This window comes from Chelonoidis abingdonii, chromosome 17, assembly GCF_003597395.2.
Source record: "Chelonoidis abingdonii isolate Lonesome George chromosome 17, CheloAbing_2.0, whole genome shotgun sequence".
In the NCBI taxonomy this organism is placed as follows: Eukaryota; Metazoa; Chordata; order Testudines; family Testudinidae; genus Chelonoidis; species Chelonoidis abingdonii.
The window spans coordinates 14,620,632-14,638,157 of record NC_133785.1 but is presented as its reverse complement, the minus strand read 5'-3'; the positions used below and the strand labels follow the sequence as shown (position 1 = coordinate 14,638,157).

Here is a 17,526-nt window from a genome sequence, read left to right as displayed (position 1 = left end):
CATGTCTCCAAGATCCTGAGGCTCTTCTGCTTCCAAGTTAATGTAGTCATCCTCCTGCTCTGCATCACCCAATGAGCTCTGAAGGTCGCCAATGGACTAGCATGGCTTCCAGGGTTGGCATGCAACCCATGGCTGGAATGGAGGACCTGTGACTTGGCCCCTAATGGCCACCAATGCCCTACCCATATTAGTGGCCTCCTTGGACTCAGTGGGACGCTCCTTGCTCATGGAGATCCCGCTCCTCATCTCTCGTTAAAAGGCAAGATCCCCCACCAAATCAATGATGGATCAGCCGCAAGCCCAGGCATCATCGGTTTTCCTCCCTGCAGAGCGAGCAGGGTCCTCCTGTCTGGCTGTGTCATCCTGGGAGTGAGAGCTGGCTTTGGCTCAACCAAGAACCTTGTCCTCATCTCCAGACGATGCCATATTGCCTGGTTCATCCTCCCCTTCCATACCAAAGGACTTTAAGGTGTACCAAGACTTTTTATGCCACATAATCACTTCCATTGGCATCCTGATAGAATTTCTCCAGGAGAACATCAATGACTGGTGAACATTTTATAGCCCTTTGTTCTTGGGAGAGTGGTCCTCCCAATTAATAATGCATTCCTCGAGTCATTGAGAGCCCTCTTGAGTATACTGGCCTTGGTACTACCGCTGGCTAAGCACATGGAGAAGTGCTTCTTCATTCCTATGCATGGATTTGAAGGGTTCCATTCCCATCCAGTCCTGAATTCCCTGGTTGTAATGGCAGTGATTGATAGGGCCCAGCAGGATAAGTTCATGTCCACCCCCAAGGACAGAGACTCCAAGCAGTTGGATCTTCTGGATCTATACCTCATCGTCCCTACAGATGAGGATCACAAATCAACAAGTTTTGCTGTCCAAATGTGATTTTTCTTGAACCAGTTGCCTGAGGCCTTGCACGAGGAGCTTGGGGCATTTATCACGGAAGGCTGCTTTGTGTCCAGAACATCTCTGCAGTCTGCCCTTGATGTTGCAGACACTTTGGCCAAAGTTATGGCCCCTGAGGTTACTATGAGGAGGGCTTCCTGGCTGCAAAATTCTGGGATTGCTTTGGATGTCCAGCAAGCTGCTGCCCTTTGATGGATGGATCTTGTTCTTGGAAAAGACTGATGACACTTTGACGCTAAGAATTCAAGGGCTACGTTGCAGTCCATGGGAGTGTACATGCAAGAATGCTGCTCACAGCACTCCTTTGCAGAGCCTTTCCTCCTGAAGCATTGGAACTAATCCATAAAGAGGGCTGTATCTCACAAGAGGAAGCAGTTGGGGTTGGGGTTTGATCAGTCCTCATGCCCTCCTCCAGTGCCTGCTAAGTACCCACATTGACACCTTGCTCCAGAGGATTGTTCCAGTCATTGCACTGCCCTCTTCATTCCCCTTTCCCTTTGGAGACAGCGTGGCCTGTTTTTACAATTCCTGGAGCTTGATCACCTCCAACAGTTGGGTCCTAGTCAGATTGGGTTACGTCATCCAGTTCCTTTCCTTACCCACTCCTCATGGTCCCTCTTCAGGGACTCCTCTCACAAGACACTGCTCATGAAGCAGGTCAGGTCAGCTCTCTGCTGATGTTGGAAGCAGTGGAGGAAGTTCTGCTGTAACGTGGGGCCACGACTTCTGCTCACTGATAATTCCTGATACCAATACCCAAGGGAGGGATGAGATTCATTCTTGACCTATGTGGGCTCAACAAATCAATCAAATACATGAAGTTTTGCATGGTCGCTTTATTGGTATCCTCCCAGAGCTCTCTCAGAATGACTGGATCACTGTTCTGGACATTCAGGACACCTACTTCCATGTAGTTCTGCCAAGCCAGAAAATGTCTTTATTGTGTGGTAGAAGGATGCCAATTTCAGGATGCAGTTCTCCCATTTGGCCTCTCTTCTGCCCTCTAAGTTTGCACCAAATGCATGGCTGTGGTTATGGCATTTGTCAGGAGGAAAGAAATCCATATTTTCCTGGACCTTGATGATTGGTTACTGAGGGGCGGTTCCAGAGAGGAGGTTCTTTCAACTCCACATTGCATTTGCTCAACCATCAGAAAGTCAACCTTGGCTACCATGCAAAAAATCAAGTTAATTGGTGCCCTGTTAGATTCCATGAAGTCGAGAGCACTTCTGCTGACCAACCTCTTCCAGGGAATTCAACAGCTTTGCCTCAGTCTTCAATCAGCTCTGCCTCAGTCTGCAAGCCCTTCATGATGTGTTCACATGCGTCTTAGCCTGTTGGAATACATGTCCACTTGTACGCAGGTGATCCAGTTTAGTAGATTGCACCTTAGCCCGCTTCAGGTCTATTGCCCTGCTCTATGTTCTCTGGATAGACCTTCCTCCACTAGTCCTATACTCCTTCTGCTGGTGAGCATCCCCATGTAATGTTTGCCAGGAAATCCCCTTCACTCAGCCCTTTCCAACCAAGTCAGTGGTTACCGACGCTTCCTTTCTGGGTTGTGAGGGTACATCTGGGCTCACTGAGTGTAGGGCCTGTAGTCAGAACAGGAACCCTCACTCCATCTCAACATGCTGGAGGTTCAGGCCATCTACAGTGCATGTCATGCTTTATGAGACCATGTCAGACACTCGGTGGTTTACATACTCACCGACAATAACATTGTGATGTACTATGGGGTGGCACATTCAGATTACTCTGCCTAGAGGTGATCAACCTGTGGCAATTCTCCATCAAAAAAGACATTGCTCCAGTAGCAGTCTACTTGCTGGTGATGCAGAATTGTCTCACGGATCATCTCAGCAGGGTTTTCTTTCTGAGCCATGAGTGGTCCCTGATGCTGAGTGTCCTCTGGGTCATCTTCACAACATGGGGCATCCTTATGATCAATCTATTTGTGATGAGAGAAAACAGAAAGTGTTGCCTATTCTCCTCTCAGGGGAATGGAGGGGCTCAACCTGGGCTCCCTCTGTGATGCCTTCCACTGCAGCTGGCAGTTGACTCTTCCAAATGCCTTTCCCCCAATTCTGATCATTCCTCAGGTAATCCTGAAGCTCAAGGCAGCTCAGGCCAAGCTCATCCTCATTGTTCCGGTGTGAGTGAGACAGTGCTCGTTCTCAGACCTTCTGGCTCTGTCAATTCAGCCTCCCATATGCTTCTTCTCCATCCCAACCTGCTCACTTGGATCCATGGCCTCACCTTCCATCTTGTGCTCAACTCTCTGCACCTTACAACACAACTGCTGCATGGCTGAATGAAGAGAAGAGCTGAAACAGATGTCTCTAAAGTCTCTCAAGGATTTCATTTCACATAGACTCTGAGCCCCCACCCCTGGACGGGGTATTGCTTGTGAGTCACCTAAGCAGAATACACGTCTGCATCGTATCTCGAAGAACCACAGTTACAGTAAGTAACCATTTCTTTGATTGCTAGACTGAAGTTCTTTTAAGTAATAAACTGAATCGGAAACTTTTTTTTGTATTACTTGTAATCTGAAACTCTTTTTCACTTCAAAAGGTGGCGGGAAAACACAGAGATGAGACTACTCATTCATTTGGTTTAGTGTTAGAGCATATGACTCATTCAAGAGGTCTTGGGCTCTCAGCTATTATTATATATGTTGCCAGTTTATGTATTATAATATCAATTATTAATCATTAAATGAATTAAAATTAATGAGAATTAAAATTAATTTAAAGGCATACTAGGCCTACTGTAGTTATGAAATTAAACAAATTGTTGAAAATAAGTCAGCCTGTGCTTTTATTTGTATGTTTGCTTTTTAAAAGTGAAAGGCCGAAGTTTCTTCATCCCCCCCTTCTTCCCCCGAGGACCTCTTGTGCACCCCCAGTTTGCACAGCACTGAGCTAGGGTCCATCTCATAATCCAGAAAAATAGAAATATCTATTTGTGTTCCCTTCTAATTCTTTTTTCAATATCCCTTTCCCTAGGTTCTGCATGGCCATTTTACTTGGAGAATGAGTAGACTTGTTTGCAACCTAACTCAGAGGTTGAGGCAAATGTTTTAAATTCATTACCAGAATACAGTGGACCATTGTTACAAGGATTATATGCCTAGAGAATATGAATTTCATTTACATTTGGATTTGGATTGTAGATGCGTGGATTTAATAATTGCAACACTTGATATGCTTGACAGGACAGTCATCTACAATAATTAACATATAGTCCTTTACATGACAATGAGAAAAGCTAGAGCCTACCTTTTCCCATGGATATGCAGGAACTGTTTCTATCAGCACTGGATTCTTTGAACAGTAGTACTGATGTTTAAGACATAAACGGCTATTTCCTATCACCTGTTCAATTGTTTTTTCATGTGTGGCAAGTAAACAGACGTCTCTAAAGTCTCTCAAGGATTTCATTTCACATAGAAATAGTAATTATGATGCTATTTGCTTTAAGTAGTATTCCTCCTTTTTAGTGGGAGTTCATCCCAGAATGGAAAGCATCACTTGTGTGACCCACTAGGCCACCCATACTTTTAAGTTTGAGAGCGTTTTCCATAGCAGCTAATTCTTACTGTTTTTGTCACAATTCTTTCCAGATGTGTTGTTGATTCAAGTAGTATTTGAAATGATTCTTAGAAACCTTTTTTCTCTTCTATGTTTTGGAGTCTATAGTTTGTTTAAGGTCATCATGACCTGTAATTTCGTTCGTTATTTTAATAAATTCAAACATATACAGGCCCATTCATTTAATTGAAAATGTCTTCTGTTTGGTACTACAACTAACAGCGAAGTGTGCTTTTTCCTTTTGTGGTCACGTTCACTCTACACTCTCCTTTTATTTCATTTGCTTGGCCATTATATACCACAGGCAGCATTTCTTCCTTAAATTTATGACTTTGGTCTGAATTTTAGGCTCTCTGAAAGTAATTTATGGTTACTGAATATGCTTCTGCAACTGCATGTAATTTATAGTTTATGATTCATTCACCTCTAGTAGAGCTGCCACTTTTTTGCTTGTTACAATGCAAACTTGGTCATCTCTTTAGTGTGACTATATTGCACAGATTAGTGTTTTTACATCATCAGCAGCACTGTCTTCCTTTATTCTAACAAGGTTACAGTTTGAAAAAAAAAACCTATTTTTTTAATTGAGTTATCACTTTTTCGACTTGCAGCTTTGAATCAGAGCATTTAAAGTTTAAATGATTTGCTGCTTTGTTTAATGTTCTTAAGTTCTGGATTTATTTATTTTTCCATCCTATAATTTTTTATTAATCTTTTCAACTCTGCTACTTTCACCAACTACTCTTATAATGTTTGTTCCAGCAATTAATGTTTTTATAGTCAACTGTGCTACAGTATATCATGGGTTTGGCAAAAAAAAAAAAAGCATCATCAACCTTCAGTTAAGATTCAGAGCTATTTATTAGCATCTTCCTCTGATTTGGTTTCTGTCATTAAACAAAAATATTATTTGCATGTGAATTATTCAATGCCATAATATAATCTAAGATGTGTATGAAGTTTAAGTGGCTTGATTTTCAGAGGTACTAAGCACCCACAAATCCTACTGACTTTCTTGGGTGCTGCTGGGGCTCTAGTATTCAACACCTCCAAAAATGAGTCCACAAGTGTCTCCTTGTTGCTATTGTTACCGAAATGTTGGGTCTGCCTAGCTGAGAGCCAATAACAGCCTGACAGGGATAAGGAAAAGATGCTTTATTCTGCAGAAAAAAAGGAGAGCCTTGCACCTTGGTACAAAGACTCGGTCTCATACGAGTTTCACAAATCTTTTATACACATTCAGACAAAGACTCTTGCCGTGTTAACACTTGATTGGTGGTTGCCAGACCCCATACTTCTGCTATCTGGTCAGTAAAAACCGGTTTAGAGCCAGATTCCTCTACCTCAAGGCAGAGAAGAGAAGATAGTTCAAAAGTTCAGGTTACTGTGTATGTTAAGGCTTCTGCTTCCCTGTAATGGCTGCCTGCTAGCTGTTAAGGGGGGTCGCTAGTAACTTTCACAGTCCCCCGTTCAGGCCTGACAAACCCAAATTGTCAGGCCCATTACGCAATTTGCGGTCAAGCTGGAGGGACAGATACTGGATTTTTTTTTCACGGACAGCAGAGCCTCTGATCACAGCATTACACAAACATTTTGCGCATTGAATCATTACCCAAATAATACATAAAAGGTCAAGAAGGAAAATAATCCATTTGACAATTGTACGGAAAAGGCCAGTAAACCATGCCCCAAGGTCTGGGAGGAGGTCCTCAAAATTAAGGGTATGATCAAGAGATACAGCGTGGAAAACAACAGCTGCATTTTGTTTATTCATAGGTCATCCTGATATCTTGTTTTTCTCACTTCTGAAGAGACGCCAGTCTATCTGCACAAGGTCAAAACAACTTCTCACACATTTTGTTTCTGCTCACCTCACACAATCCTCGCTTCTACAAATCTCGCGTTATTAGGGTTACAGCTAGCCTAACTCTGGCTAACAGAGACTGTCATGCATTAAGATCCCCTACAAATTCCTGTCAGTTCTTCTGTACTTCCACACTTCCCCTTTTTGTACTTCTAGTACAACAGATATTTTCAAATCTCTCTTTGCATTAAGCCATGGATTTCAGATTTTACATTAGATGTTTCAACCTTAGGGGTTTTGATTGAATGTAATGACAATGCATGATTAGCATGGACATGAAAGGTATTACTTTCCTTTACTACAACAACAACATAATCCTAAGCTAACTAATAGCAATATAAGCAATAACATTTCCATAACAATAATATGATGGGGTTGTTGTGCAGTTTTAGTCACAAAGCACAATACATCATGCTTAGTACATAAAGTGAACATTCTATAAGCTGTATGAAAGGCATACTTTTCAACTTGATATATATTTTGAAGCATGTGAATTTGCCCTTGTATTTCTGAGATTCTTTGAATCTCTGGTAACAATGAAAGCAAATTTTGAAACCATTTAGGTACTAAGCTGGTTCAATTAAAGGGTATATCTTGCAGTGTGGTGGTTTTGACATACACACAGCTATCATTAGCTTGAAAAAGTAGGTGTCCTGTCAGGATAGTTCCTTGTCCTCTACCCTCCCAGCAAACGTTATCATGAACAGTAACAACTTCCCCTGGCTTCAGTTTATGGATACACTGAAGCTGTACAGGTTCTAACAGCCAAAATGTCCATTGACTCCCTATTCCTATCCAAAATGTCAGGTGTTATTCTAGGGGCACTGACTATAAATTAGTTAGGTATACCAGGTGGTCTAATTTCCCAGATGTCTCAGTGAATAATCCAGTCCCACATGCATCCTCCCCATGGACTCATCAGGATTTGGTATGTGGGAGCCCACACCCCCCTAACTGGTCCAAATGCTTGGAAGGAGCACTGTGAATGTCCACAATTCCACCCAGAAAGTCTCCAGTATGTCTCCATGACCACAGATCAGATGGTACTCCTGATGTGTCTGTAAGGGCAGTGGGCCAAGTCTGGTGCTCAAGATCACTCCGATTGGCCATCAGCTGGTCATTCAGGAATCCTGAATTTCTAAACATACTAGATCCCACTGCAATGCCTTCCCAGCCTCAGTGATATTCAGTAACATCTCTGTCAGTAACTTCTGGGTCATAGAACTAAGGGTGGAAATGACATGTAACTCACGAACTCCAGCCTGTACTCGGATGTATTACAGGGGTAATAGTGTAATGGAGGAGATGGCAGGGGCAGTGGCAACAAGATGCCTTTGGTACTTGTCATTTAAAATCTAATTAGGGAGAGCAATACATGCTGAAGGATTTATCCAGAACACAGGGTGCAGCCTGTAGAATAAACCCCAAAATCCAATCAATACCACGTTCTCAAGTCTGGGTCCCACATATTTCTTCCTGCCAGTGTATAACTCTTTGTTTCTTCACCAGGGTCAGTTCTTAATGTCCTTTCTAGTCAGGAATTCCTGGACTTTGACAATTACAGTGGAATGAGTGTTCCTTCTTCTTTCCCGAAACAGTCGTGGTTTAGGATCCTACAGGGGAGAGGTTACTACCACATCACCCTGTAATGGTTTTGCTTTTTCTAGAAAAATTAAAAGGCACAGTAGGTCTGTTAGTGGACAAGGGAGAGGCTACTAGCACTCCACCTTGTTCTTTTTCCTTGCTGTCCAGAAGGCACAGCATAGCTAGAAGGAGAAATAGGCTAATCATCAGTAGGGGAATCCTCCTGAGGTGGAGGGGTCTTTTTGCAGTGAGAATCATGGGTCCAAGCAGTCAGTCTTTGACACTTCACAGTGGTGTTGGTAGTCAACAGGACTTAATAAGGGCCTTTCCAGCATGGAGCCAAAGCAGTCCAGTTGGTGGACCTTTACATAGATCCAGTTTCCTGGTTCCAAGGAGTGGCAAGGCTGCTAGGGTCTTTGGGTAGCGCTTCTTTACCTGTGAGAAAAGAAACCTAACACATTTCATTAGTGCCTGGCAGTGTTTTGCAGATCTCATCGCTGTTTGGGCACATTCAAGACCCCCCTTTTCTTGGTTGTCAGCCATGTCTTAGCTGTGAGCAGTGTCCTTGAATGGGGCCAGTGTTTTATCTTTAGCCTGAGCTTGCTAGCTATTTTTTTTTCCAGTTAATTCATTCTGTTCTTTTTCCTTCTTCCCTTCTTGGCTTCTTTTAACTTACAAAGGAAACTTCCACTAAAATAACTTTATTACAGAGCTTTGGAGCAACAAGCCAGGACAAGCACACCCACTTGAGGAGTTCACTCAATAGCTTCGTACCATCCCAAGCCCTCTGGCTAGAAATCTGAGATAGCCAGAAGGATCCCATGTACAATATGGGGAGTGGGTTAATTTTTCATGTCCTTGCTTCCAAAGACTGTTGGTATGCAAATTTTAATAACAATTTTCAAGTAAAAGATTTGGCCAATGAAGTTTCTTTTCTTACTTAAGGAAATGTATTGGACTTTAGTATATCACATTTTCCTGATTTATTCAAACACTTTGTATTCCAAGTTGAATAAAACAAGTATCTGCATTTTAATTTAACCCTTCTGTTTGATTTTAAACTAGACTATTCTATGAAAATATTAAACACAACAATACTGGCCATGAGACGAGCACCACAAGACAGGACATAGAACACAAAACATAATTCCTATTGTGCCAGTAAAAGCATGATACGTTGAATGCTGTTCAGCTGGCATCAGTTTTCTCTGATTATCTGAAAGACAAAAAAAACAGATCTACCCCTTCTGGGCAGTCAATCATCACTTAAAATATACAAATACCCTTGTTGATTTCAGGCAAAACAGAGGAATTAACCCATATTTTCTTGTATTTGTTTCATAGGCAGCCCAGGTTTCAGTGGCTTCCACCTTATCAGTTAGATAATTTGCATTAATACAGATGCTTTCTGGCTTGCTTCTGGATCCAAAGCTATCCACAACTTAAAGATTCTTACCTTAAAATGGACATAATTAACTTTACCAGAATTTATTTACAAACATTTTAAAGACACCAAGAACTTTCCTCTTTAGGATTCGTTTCAGAACACCGGGTAAAGGCCATTTATTTAGCATATAATCCAAAGGGCTATCCTTAGAGGGTTTTCTCTGACACCCACCCATCTGTCTTCTGACACTCAAACAGAGAATTTAACAGTAACTTTCACACTATGTTCCTCAACAAAAGTCAGACTACTCATGTCATTTTTTTGTAACATAACTTCCATTTGGCACTTTTCAGCTGTTGGTGTGAAAGTGTTATAAATTTATCCATGGTTTATTATTAGGGAATTGTAAAAAGAAATGCTGTTGTTTGTTTGTCAGCTTCATTCATACAAGTATTCATTGGACAAATTCATATTGTAATTCAAATAGAAATACCATCTGCCTAATCCCAGTTGATGATTTACAATAAGTGAGGCACAAGGCTCTCAGGCCCTGTAGATTTTTTCAGGTGCAAGCCAGGAGATGAACATTTCCAAGCTTCCAGAGGTTACCTCATGTTATACAGCAGGAGAAAGAGGAAAGGCCTTGATGGTGGATATTTGCATTCTAAACTGGGGCAAAAAAATCTGAAAACATGTATAGATATTAGCTGCCAAACATAGCCCTACACCTCACCATCTCTTTGAAGGTTATTACAATATAGCATTACATCCATTGCCAGCACATGTGTCTTACTGTTGGAGTAAACTCAGCTGTGTGCCATATGGATGAATCTTGCATGCTTTGGTTCCCTAAAATGTGATTGAATGATTACAGATATAAGTGTCTGCAAGTTAATGCCTCTTAGCTGACATCTAAGAAAGAGCAAGATGTAAATAGGCAAGAACCTTGATATTTAAAACACTGTGCTTTGAGATGACGGAGGAGAAGCCTGGCTGCATGGTTATCACACTCAGGGTACTGGTAGTAGTATATAAGGCATTTTACCTCCAAGTCATTACCATCAACCAACTTTTTAGTGGGTGCATGTATGTGAAATGAATTTGGTAGTTCCAGTCTGATTTGTGAGGTCATAGAAACAGTCATCAATACTGCTAGTGTAATGCACACTCCCTGTTGGCAGTCTCACGTGGAAGCCCAGGAACAAATAGATATTGGAGACTGAACTGCTTCCTTACTCCTAGAAAAGCCCCCTCATATTGAAGTGCATTTACAAGCAGTTGCTTAGAACACTGTCTGCAGTTCTGTAGATCGGTGGAGAACTTCAGTTTCCATACTGTCCATCTGCCAACTGTCCAACAAGCACTTAATTTTTTCACATAGAAATATGTTTTATAAATGCTGTACTCCAGACGTTCTCGTAGTCTACTATAGCTGTGACATGAGTCTTTTATATGCTGTATTTCTGAAAGATAATGTCACTTAGAAATTAGGTAATTTTATTTTCATGTACACCAATGGAATTTCATTATCTTTAATTGGAGTTGTACTGTTGTGACCAACAGCAGAATTTAGTTCTAAATCTTTTCTCTTTCATGGTCACATCAGCTCCTTTGTTCCATTTGATGACTGACAATTATTTTTACATTTCATAGATGTTTTATGTTTTGAATTATTATTTCCTACTTCAGCACCTTTTTTGGTTTGTTTTTTTGGCATGTCCTGTTTAAAACTTGCCTTTACAGCACCTATTTTTGGAAGTGCCTGAAATAAATGTCTCACTATCGGGTTCCTATTGTGTGGCCCAAACAAATGACTCTTGACTTCTATGCAGACATATATCTTACTGGGCAAAATGTCTTCTCTTTGCTACAGTTCAGTGATATTTGCTGTGTCTGTTTTGTCTATGTTTGAGAAAGCCAGTATAATCTGTCTTCCAGTTCTTGATCAGTGCATGTACTCTTCCCTAAAATTGTACATCTGTCTTTTTTTTTAAATTGGTTCTTTAGCCTAAAACAAATTTTGAAACCGTTTACCCACCAAAGAAGATCAATGAGTAAGCTGTCCTATACAAATTTGAATCATATGATAATATGCATGCTTCTGGCACTGCCTGCAGTAACTCCCTTAACAAGGAAGTCATAATTAGTCAACATGACTCTGGTATCCTACCTCTTTTTTCATGACTAGTCTTTTAAGATACTAATTAGGGAAATATTTGTGTACTGTTGTCTGATCTCCTCTCTTTTTCCTTCCGAAATACTTGGAGCCGTTCCATGTTCTCTTCACCTCCCAACATTACTCTCCCTCTTGATGTGTTGCGTTTTGAAAGCATTCATTTTGTATGCTATAGTTAGGGCTGGAGTAGTTTGGTTGATCTAGACCAGACAGTTGGCCTCAAGAAGTTAAGGTGTTCATTTACAGCTGAAAAATGAACAAGAGTCAGTTTGTTTGTTTAGACTTTATAGTGTTTATTTTAGTAACTGCACACCAGTGGAAGTACAGGGTTTACAATCTAACCCTGTACTTCTCTAGGTGCTTCACAAAATCAAAATTATTGGTATTCCATAGAAGGCAAATAAAGATTGAAATATTTGGTTACTCTTTATTCATACTCAGAGTATACTTACTTGCAAAAAGTAAAAATAAAATTAAATGACATATGACAAATATCTGAATATTATTATGATAACAAGTTTGCTGTGGTTTGTTAATGAGGAAAGAGATTTTTTTTTATATGTAAGAAAATCCTCAGACAAAATGCTGTGGGAGGTGAAAGAAAGTTCATCCTCTAACACGACAGTCCCCTGTCAAATAAATAAATTTGACAAGATCATTGTATTTTAAAAAACAAAAATTAGTAAATTGCAATAAATTGTTGCAGTTATTGGTAAAATTGCTTATAGGTTTAAAATAAAGTTAAGATTATTCACTTTCTTACGGAATTTACACACATATCAATGCTAAACAATAAACTACAACTTGATTATAATAATGACTACAACAGATCAAAGCCACCATATCTCTCACCAACCCAAACAGTCAAGAAAAAAGATGGACTTTGCATCATGCCCAGGAGGTTAGTAAATTCAGAGTCTGGCAGACAATAATGGGGAGCACATTCCAAAGTTAAGGACTCTCAGAGAAAACTCTGCCATTAGCCCTGAGTGTCTTAAATCTAGAAACTCTTGTATGAGTGACTTTATTGGTCTCACCTGTTCTATTGTGATACAGAGAGTGGCAACATATCATGCAAACGGGTCCCAAATCATGAGGGGTTTTGTAGATGAAAACCAACAACTAGAATTCCATTTGGACATGTATTGTTCAACAGTGGAAATTATGGAGCATTGGTGTTACGTAATTTCTGAGAGACACTGTACTTAATAAGTTCGCAGTCATGTTTTCTGGCCACACCAGAAAAAAGACAGAAGGCAATGGATGTGATTTCATGTGGCTGCAACATTATCCACTTAAAATATCTGGGAGTGCCAGGCAACAAATTGTACAGTGCAGGTCTTCATCTTTTCCTTGAACATTTCCATATAATCCCCAACCAGGTCCCAGCTATCCTGCTACCTGGACCTCACCATCCTCCCTTCATATAAGATGAAAGGAAATGAATAAAGCAGGGGGTTGCTGTCCTGCTGTTCCAGATGGAGCACCAATCCCCATTCCTCAGCTCCACTAAAGGGGGTTCGAAAAAAGGAGCGGATCAGCTCCCTGCTGTACAAGATGTAAGATCCCCAACACCCCCTGACTCAGCTCCCCTCAGGTATGCTTTCCTTGAAATCCAATCTTTACCAGTCCATTCTGCAGCATATTTGGCAATGAGTTGGAGCCCCTGCCAGAGGGCTTCAAGTGTGGCCTCAGCAATTCATATGTCCTGGGCATATGCTTGGCAGAGAAACATGTTAAGATTTAAACACTGTAATACAAATGTTGTTACCAACTTCATAATCCTGAGTGATCTGAAGGACTGGTGATTCATAACATGTACCACTGGCATGCTGTCATTTCAGAAACACAGTTTTGTTTGAAAAATCCATTTTCCAGATAGTTACTGCTGCCAAAATTGGAAGGAATTCTTGGAATGTGATACTCTTTACTGTACAATCTCAGGGCCATTTCTAGCCAGACCAGCTGCCTTGGTAAAATACGCCAAAACCTACTCTTCCTGATGCAGCTGAATGAACCATTAAATCTGCTTCTATCATCCATTCTTCCCTCCAAAAAGATGCTCCATTAACTTGATTCAGAAACTGTCCCCAAACTCCTAAATCCTCCTTTTTCTCTTTATTAGGCTTTATAAAATGGTTGAATGTTGCTATTTCTGTGTGGCAGATGACAGTTTGATGCAAAATGCCACCCCTTGGTATTCTAAATATAGATGCCCAATAATAGATTGCAACTCCCACAGTATAACCTTCTTTGCTGCCCTAGTCTTGATGATCAATCCCAGAAGTTCCCCCAGTTTATCCAGGGGGATTCTAGATATAACAGCCTATATATCTCACTCAATTCCCAGGTAGGTTGGCTTTGAAGAGTGCTCTTCTCTCTTTTCCACAGAAGTACCAGGCAGACCTTGCAGTGTGGCCAGTAATCTAGAACACTCCTCAGAATCTGCCCTGTGTGCAAACAAGAAGTATCCAAATAGCGTACTTCATAGTATAAACCAGATGCCCATCCCACTGCGCATTCCAGCATTGTCCTGAATTCTTGCTGAGTCAGAGACAGACAATCTGACCCTTGAAACAGAAATCCTGAAGGTTAAAATCAGAAAAATGCACTGGCAGTAACAGAAATGCCAACCTGATGTCACATTTTGCCTGCAGCGCCCCCAGGCCACAGGTCTTAACCATGCACGCAGGCTCACTGAAGGAAGAATAATGTTCTGAACATAATTCAGGGTCTGTTGCATCATCAACTGAACTATTGTGTGGGTAGGACAAGTAGTGGATCAAGCGCCAGCTGCCTTCTTAGGAACCAAGACTAGAGGGAGAAACTCAGATGTTCTTCGTAAGTAAATGATTGAATGGCCCTGCAACTCTGTTAGCATTTATTTCCTGTGCAATCTTTTTCTTTACAATGTGCTCCAACCCTTCTATGGACCTCAGATTTGTGGACATTACATGACTTCTTACCCTCATATAGGGAATCCTAAAACCTGCTGTAAACCCTTCCCATAAATGCAACCCATCTGTCTTGCTGGGAGTAATCCCAAAGGAATAACCACAACACTTTGAGCTTAATTTGACTTAGAAGCTTCTGCCAGTTCCCCAGCTGCCAGCTGCTCTGCCCCTTACTCCAGAGCAAGCAGGAGGGGGAGTGGATTTACCCCAGTGTTCTACCACATTTCGGCCTTCCCCAAAAGCTGTAGAAGTTGTGGGACGCATGGGCCCCAAAGCAAAGACCTGCTCTCGTCAAAAGTCCAGCAAATGTCATTCACAGCATGGGCTCTCTGTTGGGCTTGCTGAGTAATAGATAGGCTGCTGTCAGTATGAACACTTGGTCCCCATGGTGTCATCCACCCCAAGCAGAACATGTGATGTGGGATGAATTCCAGCCTGTGTTGCAGCCCTCAGTCTAAACTGCTCATCGCAATTAAACCAATCCATGCCCCCAAATGTATTAAATGCCTGCCATATAATGTCCATATATTTGAATAATGCTGGGCTTCTTTCGGGGTATTGCTCCAAAATAACACATGTGTAGATCAAAAGAGCTGCTTCCCAGTTTTCTCAGATTCCAGCTATCCTTGGTTGTTTGACATTGGCAGATTTAGATTAAATCCCAGGAAAAACTTCTTAACTGTAAAAACAGTATGGAGGTCATGAAAATTCCCTTGCTGGAGGTTTTCAAAAGGAAGCTGGATAGCCATCTGTCTTGAGTGTTTTAGACACAACAAATCCTGCATCTTGGCAAGGGGCTATATTAGATGACCTTTGTTGTCTCTTCTAACCCTATGATTCTATGAATGGTTTGCTTGTCCTATCCCATCTTATTGTCTTTGATAGCTTCCTTGTCAAGCAGTGATAAATGTCTGTGTATTCACCTCTCAATATCTCATCTTTAATATTGGAGAGAAGGTAAACTCCTCTTTGGTCCAATGCTTCTGTATTACCATATTCTTAACTAATCTCCATGAATCCCTCAAAGTCCCGAGGCAATCTATCCCTGAATTTTTGTCTCCCATTTTTCTCTCTTGTATTAATGATCCCGTTGTCTAGGGACTGCAGCGTCCAGTTATTCCTTTATCCCAAAGCTGAACCCATGCATGGTGACCAGGACTCCTCCTGGTGAGGTAAGCTCCCAGCCTCTGAAACAATTGTAAGTTAACCTGTAACAGTTGTGAAAAGCTGTTGACGTCTAAGAGAGCCGTGTATCAACTATCCTGTGCCTGAACTGATGCAAGGCTCTCCTTGGCTGCAGCACTGTGCTCTCCCAAACCGTGTCCATTAGACTTCTCTCTCCTGAAATGTCCTGCCCCTCAACCCCTCCTTGATGTTGTTCCACCCCTGCCATCAGTGATTGTGTCTCTTGCCATTCTTGTGTTCTGCCTCTTGGGTCTTAGAGGTACTCATCCCACTGGTCTAACTCTGCTTGTCCTGTAGCGCCCTGTAACTCTTGAATTGATGCTGAAATAACTTTTTCTACAACAGCATGCATCATTTCAATTGGGTTTTGGCCTCCCCTCAATCCTTAATGCTTGTTGTTCTGCCCTGGCAGGGTTTGCTTCCAAATGACCCCTGCTACTCGGGGAAAGGAGTTTCCACCTGGATTTCCCAGCTCGGCCTTTATCCCTTTCAAGGGCAGCCCATGTTCCCTGTACAGACCGAGTTCTTTATGACCTTGCCCAGTTCCATTTCCCTTGCATAGATTAAATCCTCCTCTTGCATAGGAGGAAGGAATTCAACCACCCCAGCCATGATATTACTCATGTACCCCCAGAAAAAGTGCATTCTGGTAAACGTATCTATTCAAACAGTCTCCTCTCTCTGCCCATTGCTTACTAAGGCCACGTCTATACGACGCGCCATATCGGCGCGTTACAATCGATTGCTCAGGGATCGATATATCGCGTCTCATCTATACGCGATATATCGATCCCTGAGCGCGCTTACATGGATTCCGGAACTCCACCAAAACCAATGGAGTTCCGGAATCGACATGGCGAGCCGCGCACATCGATCCCGCACGGTGAAGACGGGTGAGTAGATCGATTTTAGATAATCGATTTCAGCTGCGCTATTCTCGTAGCTGAAATTGCGTATCTAAAATCGATTTTCGCGCGTCGTGTAGACCTGGCCTAAGTGTCATAAAGTTTGAAGCACATGTTTTATCGCAAATAAATATGGATTTCTATTTATTCGTTCAGAATGGAGCTAATTATTCTGTTGATGGGCCTCTTAAAAGTTTAGCCTGCCAGTCTTTGAGGCTTACTAGTTTTGAAATTCCTACTCTTGAAAATGCTGTTGCTTTAACTGTATGGAAATTAGGGAGGAAGCCCTCATGTAACTGCATCAAAAATGTTCTCCATACTTCTATTTAAATTTCCTATGCACAGAAACCCCAAGAAGTCATCAAGTGTGTTGTTAATTATTTGTTTGCTCAAAGGATCATATTCACAGATTCATTATCAAAATGCTATGAAAAATTCGACGTAAGCCCCACCCACTAATGAGAGTAATTATCTTTTGGGTTGTACTAAACATTGGCAATTTGGAATATTTGGTCAACTATAAAAATAAAAATAAAATAAAAAAATAAACAAAAAGTTGTTTTCTAACTTATGAGATAAATCTTTATAAAATAGATATTTCAAGTGCTATAAAATTTCAGTAAAGCAAACAAAACAATAGTAACTTTTTTTTCAAAAGCACACTATCGTTTTGGTAGTTTAAAAAATTGGCTGAAAATTATACTCTTGGGATCAAACCATTCATCCTGCAAACTACTTTTGTCTTTGTCCATTATAAACACCAGGAGCAATGTTGAAAGACGAGTGGTTTGACAGTGACAGATTACCTATGGTTTTGTTTTCCTATTTAACTTAGATAGACTTTGTGCAGTGCTGTGTCCCACTGTAACACAGGCCCCTGTATTCAGATGTCATTGGTCTTATTATTCCTAAACATTCTTAATCCTCTTTGTTGTATGGTTGTATGTCTTACTACAGGCA

At 41.2% G+C, this 17,526-nt stretch overlaps 1 protein-coding gene and 1 long non-coding RNA gene across 6 annotated transcripts in view; one reads left to right on the top strand and one right to left on the bottom strand.

Annotated features, from left to right (window-relative positions):
• Nucleotides 1-17,526, top strand: part of ERC2 (ELKS/RAB6-interacting/CAST family member 2) — a 903,595-nt gene that overhangs the window by 621,759 nt on the left and 264,310 nt on the right. The gene's annotated exons all lie outside the window — the stretch shown is intronic.
• LOC142047860 (uncharacterized) lies at nucleotides 7,285-8,645 on the bottom strand. The gene is made up of 2 exons (XR_012657122.1): nucleotides 8,103-8,645; nucleotides 7,285-7,988 (listed from the first exon to the last, which is right to left on the bottom strand). It is a non-coding gene; the product is annotated as an uncharacterized LOC142047860 (long non-coding RNA).